The 8,114-nt window shown below is 34.9% G+C and overlaps 1 long non-coding RNA gene across 1 annotated transcript; it reads right to left on the reverse strand.

Annotated features, from left to right (window-relative positions):
• Window positions 1-3,141: 3,141 nt before the first annotated feature.
• Window positions 3,142-7,723, reverse strand: LOC140245001 (uncharacterized). Its single transcript, XR_011902311.1, has 5 exons — window positions 7,649-7,723; window positions 6,137-6,203; window positions 5,321-5,433; window positions 4,027-4,154; window positions 3,142-3,230 (listed from the first exon to the last, which is right to left on the reverse strand). It is a non-coding gene; the product is annotated as an uncharacterized lncRNA (long non-coding RNA).
• Between the last annotated feature and the right edge of the window lie 391 nt (window positions 7,724-8,114).

Raw genomic sequence — 8,114 nt, forward strand, 5'->3', positions numbered from 1 at the left:
GGCGCTATTCATAAAAAATAAAGAAATACATTATGAGACCTATGATGTATTGTTTGGGATAGGTACATGCATAGTAATCATATTTCATATTCCCATAATATTGGAATTTTAAGTTTGCAGATTGATAATGTGATAAACAAATGATATTAGAGGTATAACTTGGGTGAAGGAATCAAAATGGCACAAAATGGAACGTCAATCTTTGGAAAATACTGTTATTTTCAAGCATCTCTATTATATCTATTGTTTTATGCTGTTGGCACAGAAAAACAAAGGAAATAATAGGAAAAACATTTCAAGGCCATAATTACTTCACATTCTGCTTCTTCAGCAAATTTCAGCCAAGAAACGCCCATTTCATACATTATAATATTGTAAATTTGAATTGGAACAGAAAAATACGCAAAAATCTGACTGACATGGTTGTCAGTTTATGGTTGCCATGGCAACCAGCAATATCAAATATAGCTAAATTATATATCAAAATGTTTGGAATAAGATTTTAGGAAAAGTCACCAAATTTGGTTAAAATTGGATAAAGGGCGAAGGAGTGGCGAATGAAAATCTGGTAGGGGGCACAATGTGCCCCCCCCCCCTTGGGCTTTATAGGGTTAATATTAGTTCTACACAATTTAACTACATGTCATGTGACAGATTATGTAACTGCAGAAACTATTGAAACAGTTTTCAAATTTTAATATTCTGGTTGCCTGATTCATTGGAAAATCTGATCTTGAAAACATGTATTTCATTATTCAATATCGTCATAATCAGAGCACAATTATCATAACCACAATGATGATACTGGTTAGAGTCTTTGTGAAATTATTATCACTCACAGTATTTTCTGGTGTTACACTCTACTTCATTTCTACATAATAACTTATTCTTAATTATATCTTTCTGATCAAATTATAATTGCCCGCATAGATATAATTTTCTAACTTGGTTACATAAAGTTTGCCGTCACACGCCTGGAAACAATAACAAAAATAATGCACTGCAACGTTCACTGATGTATTTATGTTTGGATCACTTATACCTCAACACATCTTTCATAATCATTTGAAATATTTTCATGGTTTATTAATCAAATTGTGAAAGCAGCTGAACTTCAAGCAATTCTATCATTGCAAATATTTGGTAAGCAAACAATGATATGTGTTGCAATCCACTCTTTTTGCACTCTGAGGTTCCCTACATCAGAATACTAATTATGATAATAGTAGTAATAATAATGACCTTGTCTACTACACAATAGCTTTTATTCATCAAAGCAATCAGAAATCAGACTGTTATGTGCTGACAGAGATTTGCATTTGTCCATTTTAAAATGGTTTCTTCCACTTTACTATAAATCTTCTTTTCGGTTTTTTTTTAAATCTTTTTTTATTTATTTTTTTTTCAGTGTGCTTCGATTCACCCGTTTGCTTTTCACCGACTTTTTTGCATGCTTAGCTGTTCTGTTTTGCTTTGCAATGCATTTGTTTCTCTTTTCTTCTAAGGGGGATTTGTCTCATTTCTGGTTTTGGTTAATACCTGGCAAAGCACTTATGCCATCACCTATGGACTCGTCTATGACAAAACTCTGAGTGAAGTTCAGCAGTCAAACTGCAATAGTCTGATTGTAGCTTCATATCTAACACTGCAATTGTGACTCTGCATCACAAAACCCCCAAAAAGTCACAAAAAGTCACCAAACATAGATTTCTGGTTAAAGGGATGGTGTAGTTTTGGTTGAGACCTGGTTTCAGATTTTTTTTGTGTGTGATATAATGAGAAACCTCTTCTGAAATATGAAAGGGCACATAATTCCAAGAAGAATTCAATGTTTACTTAATGAAATTGGTTTTGAAATGGCTGAAATATGCAAAATAAAGCGATTCCTAATAAAAGGTGGAACCAACCTTTCATTAGAATCGCTTTTACTTTGTTTTACTTTGTTTTTGGATGTCTCAGCCATTTCAAAATCGATTTTCATCAAATGAACTTTGAATTCCTCTGAGAATGGTATGCTCTGTAGCACTTCATTAGTGGTTTCTTAATATCTTAAAAAGCTCAATATAAAAGCTTAATATCTAAAAGCTCAATCCTCTTTCTGAAAGAGCAGACTCTAAGATTTAAAATGATGTACAACTCAATTCAGATGGACTCTCCTAACCTATTTGTATATTAGAAAAGCACAACCTCTGCAAACTCATAATCCTTTCCATATTAGTTCCGACTTCCAGTTGTTTTGCTGGTTGTGAAACATTGATGTGTATACTACGTAAAAGATTACAGCCGAAATAATTAATGAAATCATCGTGATGTTCATATTATTTCACACTGTATTTTACAAATGAATAATTTCATTCTTTCAGAATGGTCCGTTATAATGAGGAAGAGATAGTCGTAAAAAGGATCATGAATTCAACCATGTCGTGTACCTTTCAAGGACACATGTACAAAATGCAAAGAGATTTTGGGGAGAAAAATACAAAATGCATTTTCAACCCCTGCTAGTGCAAACATCATGGAATACAGCCTAAATAATTAATAATGTAATCATCGCGATCCCGCTGGGCGCACACAGCGTAAAATAAGTTTAATAATGCATGTTACTCTGCTTGCACCCATGTTCAGAAAAAAAAGTAACAAATGTTTTTAATACAATGTGATTTTGTTTATTAAAATTTTATACTGTGTTTCACAAATGATATTTTCATTCTTTCAGAATGGTTCAATACACGAGGAAGAGATAGGTGTAGAAAGGATTACGAATTCAACCCTGTCGTGCACTTTTCGAGAAGGCATGCACAACACACGCGAAGAGATTTTTCAGAAGAAAAACAAAGAACGCGTTTTCAACCCCTTCTTTTTTTTTATTCTTTTGGTATCAACTCACAAATGATTCCTTTTTATTCTTTCTCAATGATAATGATCCATTTACTTGTGTAATAACAACACAAAGACTGCTCATAAGTTTGATTGCTTGGTATATGTGACTCCATGCTTATGTTTTCTTTGTTTTTAGTGCGTATGGTTATAACGAGGAACCGGTTATAACGAGGCAATATTGGCGGTCCCACGGACCTCGTTATAACGGGGTTTCACTGTATATACATTGATTTTGAAAGATTAAATTCATATATATATATATATATATATATATTTACAGCGGTAAAAACTATCATATGTTGCATTCAACCTGTCTGCATCACCCTCGGCAAGCTCCATGCCTTGAGAATCTATATGAAAGAAAAAAGAAATACAAATATGGAAAAAAAAATATTGGTTACATACTGAAATTTTATGACACGCCATTCATCCCCTCTGCCTGACATTATACAGAGTGTTAAAATATGTGGGCTTACAGTTGAATGAATACACACACGACTGGCACACATATCATTACACAGAACTACTTTTCAGCAATTTCTTATACAGTATATTAGAAATAGTTTAACAGCATCTACGAAAAAAAAAAAACTAAGAAAATCGTCTGGGATGTCATACACAAGAATTAGTGTAGCAGATTCTTCCTGATAACAAAAAAGGTGTGACACAGACTCAAAATGAGAATGTGCTTGTGACTTTAAACACTCGTCTGACAGAACGTTATACATTCATGACTTTTTAAAAAGGATTGTAACTTATGTCAGGCAAGCTGGGGGTTCCAAAATAAACAGAAAGATGATTCAATGGGTTATGCAATAAATCAGCTGCATTGCTATGTCAGTGCGTTAATCAACTAATGTAAGCCGTACAGAATTCCCAATTGTGGCTGATATAGACATAAACATTAAATAAACTACCAACTGGGGTGTATAAATGCACTGATTTCTTCATTTCTCGTATGGAACAGTTCACATATAGAGGTGACATTGTTTGTCCACCAAGTCTACAATAATTGCTAAAATAAGAAAGACCGAATTACCTGTAACTGATATGTCATCAACAGAGGTTGCCCTTTTTCAACTGTTATTCAAGTTGTTTATTTTGTAAAATCTTTATACTTTCAAGTTTAATTTGAGAAAAGCATACCTGTGTTCTGTCGTAGATAAGATGCTGCTATACAGTTTGTAGTCCAATTGCAGTCTGACTCTGACCTGGGTGAAGTTCAGCTGCAGTTGTCTGTCCCAAGGCTTGGTGAGGTTCAGCTCTCTTCAGGCCTTTGGGTGTGCAAATATGAGAACAGTTAAATACCATACAAACAGAAACATCGGATGCACAAATGGGATAGTTGGAAAATATTTGAGATGAGTGTACATCTTTATTAAAACAAGCAATAATAACAAAATGTTCATTAATAATTATCAATTTTTTAAGATATATTATGTGAACAACAAGTTGTAATTGCCAGTTTTCAAAGTTTGAATCACTATGTAATGAGCCCCTGTTAGCAAATTGTAAGAGTATGAGGTAATTTTAGTAATGAATGAGAGGGGAAATTAATAACAAGCATTCACTTTATTCAGTTGGCAGCAGAATTATTCACCCCCTTGCATTGTGGACACTATATCAAAATAAATAACATTACAATTACTAAATCATATACAAGTGGTGAACAGATAGTTTATGACAAATGCCTACCTGATCAATAGTCTTTGATTTGCATATACAATGTAGTTAGAAACTTTGATCATTCATGCATGAAGAGATAAGGTCCAGTGAGCACATTATGGTCATTTCAGACCTTTCTGTGATCACTGAAGCATGACGTGTTATGGTCTGATGATAACGATTAATGTTTTTATGGAATTTTAAATAGTATCTTGCCATTCTATACACAACTCTTAGCATTTCAACGGGTTATATTCATTTTGACATGACTTAAACTTTGAATTATTAATATCGCGGCTAAACCTCTGTACAAACTCTATGGTGGCAACTTTCACTAGAAAGGAGTTCATTTAAATATTTTTGTACAATGAAAAATGCCAATTGAAATATTAAGAATCCTACATCAAATTCCATCATATTGTGTCACCTATCAAAACATTGAGTGAACAAACCATATTCAACGAAGCATTTCAGTGATCACTGAAAGGACTGAAAATGACCATAAATGTGCTCCCTGGACCATATCTCTTTATACATGAATGATCAAAGTTTGTAACTATATGCAAATCAAAGGCTACTGATCTATTACTTGTAGCAAACTATCTGATCACCACTTTTATGATTTAGAAATGATCTCAGTTATAATGTGATTCATTATGCCAGAGTGTCCAACATGCAAGAGAGGGGCTGAATAATTTTCCTGCCAACTGTAGATGATCAAGATAACATGATTTCTCAACTTGCTTCAATAGCTAAAAATAATCATTTAACACACCAAATGAAGATGGTGGAATATCCATGACACTGTCACTTGACTTTTCCATTTGCATCTTGCCCCCAGTCCTTAACTCTGAAGTGGATGAAGTTCACATGTTGTCTGGTCCTTGGCTGTTTGGAGTTTATTCAATATACAAGAATAGTTAATATCTTAAAAACAAAACAATAGTGTAGGACATGGGACATTAGAAAGTATGTTAGAGATGGGTACTTTGCCTTTGCTATAACAAGCTATAGCAATCAAATTGAAAAGCCCTACCATTGATTTTGAAAGAATGAATTCACTAGTATCTACTGATCCATAAGCTATAAATAGGACTTTTCACAGTTTAAAATGATTAGCTATGTCGAATATTCTTGTTTCAAACATTGGAAGAGCATAAGGTTTTCTTGATACTAGAAAAGGGAGAGGGTAAATAAACAATCATAGTAGGGCCTACATTATTAAGATAACGTGACTGCTAAAGTTTGTTTCAGGAGCTTGATACATGTAGACATGCAGGTACCCCCCCCTTCCATGAATCATCTCTTTTTAATTGGATCAGTATGTAATATTCTACAGATAGTGAAATAAAAAATGCAAAAAACAGTTGTTTCTAGAAGGGTCACTATTCACTGGATAAGAATGTTTGTTTTCAATTACCAAGATGGACATTACAGCAAACATTGTTTTTAATATTTCCTGTCAAACACTATTCAACAAACAATCCAGAGACAATTTGATGTCCAAATGTAAATAATGTTGCAATTGTAGTATTTGAAAATATACAGATATGTTGTCTGCTAAAATAGTATTATAAGCTAAAATACTTGCATTCTGTTGAAGGTGACCATGCTGGTAGATACATCGTAAGTCTCGACGAAGTTCAGTAGCAGTCTAGCTGTGGAGAAGATGGAATTTCAGCAGTTTGGTTCTGTATTCAGTGAAGTTCAGCAACTGACTCTGGGCTTTATGAGATGAAGAAGTCTGATTGTAGCAGTCTGACTGATGTTCCATATCTAACATTATAATTAAAAGTGTGAATACGAAATAGAAAATGTGTTTTCAAACTGTTGTTTGATTATACAAGATTTTACACACAATATCTAGAATCTGCATGAAATTTGAAATCAGTTCACATGTTTTTGCAGTTTAAATATATAAAGGACCTTATATTATTATTATTTTTTTTTGGGGGGGGGTGATTAAAAGACATACTACTAGTATTTGAGTTGTCTCAATTCAACATGTGTAAGCCTATAGTTTAGGGTATTATGACTTCTTGAGGTTCTAGATCTTGTCGATAGGCATCCATGTTGCAAGGTCTACATCTACCTAAGATCTGGTAGGACCAGCTGTACTGTGGCTTCACATTCGGGTTGATCACAGTTACAGCCTGAAATGCAGCCACAGTCTGACTCTGATCATCAACTGTTGTCATGTCATCATCATCATCAATTAAATAGCTAAAAGAAGTTGTGTAAGCGGTACTAGCATCGGAGTATGGACCTATAGAATCTACTAACTGCCTAGATAGATAGCACTATTTAGAAGACCTATTAACTTCCTTACTGATGAGTGATAGGCCTACTTATGTTAATGATAATATGTTTAAGAATACCAAGGCAAAGGGTCTAGTCTGGCTATACTTTTGGTATACACTGGTTAAGTAGTATCTAGGTCAGTAGGTGCTACTCAGGATCACTATACCACTGGATTCTAGATCTATAGACATCTGGTAGTATAGCAGTAGAATTCTAGAGGTTCCATGCCAATGAATTTAGGTAAACATCATTCCCTATCTTATTGTGACACATGCATTGCGATTACAGTGCTGTATGCACTTAGAATTGTTGAAGATAGCTTTCAAGTCTGAACCAAGATCTGAACCATGGTTTCCAATTCATATTCTGTGTAGACCTGGATTTGTACTACTACTAGGCCCTACTATTACTACTTGATCTAGTTAGTCTAACCACTGTCGGACTCTCCAGATGGTACTACCGGCCCTAACCCCGGGACGCTCCGTGTACACAGTTACACACTGTCCTAACTGCGACCAGCCCCAACGTGCAGCCGCATAGCGGCGCGGTCTCCGGGGCTAGACCCTACCATGCTAACAAACTACCTAAACTCAGCTGGCCATTTGGTCATTCAAACAAACGGCGATGGGCCTACGTGGGACTATTGTGATAACGCTAATACCGATAAGATTAGATCTAGGCCTATATCTAGATAGCCCTTGGAGAATTGTAGAAGATTCGAACAAAAATATATCCAAATGATATCACATTATGAATCCACATGCATTACTTTTCAATTGCAGACAGCTTTAAATATACTCACTAATAGAAATATGTACTGGTAGCGGTGTAGAATGCAACTTAGCCTTCAGGATCTTGCCTCCGTCGTAGATCTGTTGCCTCCTGCGCTGTATACACTGTGTGTATACGTGCTATGTCTATGTAGCGAGTGCTCACCGCATGTAACACAATAGGGAGAATAGTTAATGATATGCTAATGATATGTTAATTAGTATTACCCTCGAACATGACGATTGAAAAAATTAAAGTCTCTCATAGCTTAGGAGAGACTTCGTGAAATGGTTTTTACTTCTCTGTGAAAGTCTCTCCTAGCTTAAGAGCGGCTTGGCCATTCTAAGATTTATGTGATAGCTTTTATGTGATAGCTTCATGAAACGGACCCCCGGAGCGTTTGTGGGCGGGTGTGTGTGTCACTTTGTGTGTTTAATAAAGCATGGGTAATTTTCAGTTCTGCACCTCAAAACAAACATAAAGTCGCCAGACATGAA

The sequence above is a fragment of the Diadema setosum genome, chromosome 22, assembly GCF_964275005.1.
Source record: "Diadema setosum chromosome 22, eeDiaSeto1, whole genome shotgun sequence".
NCBI lineage: Eukaryota > Metazoa > Echinodermata > Echinoidea > Diadematoida > Diadematidae > Diadema > Diadema setosum.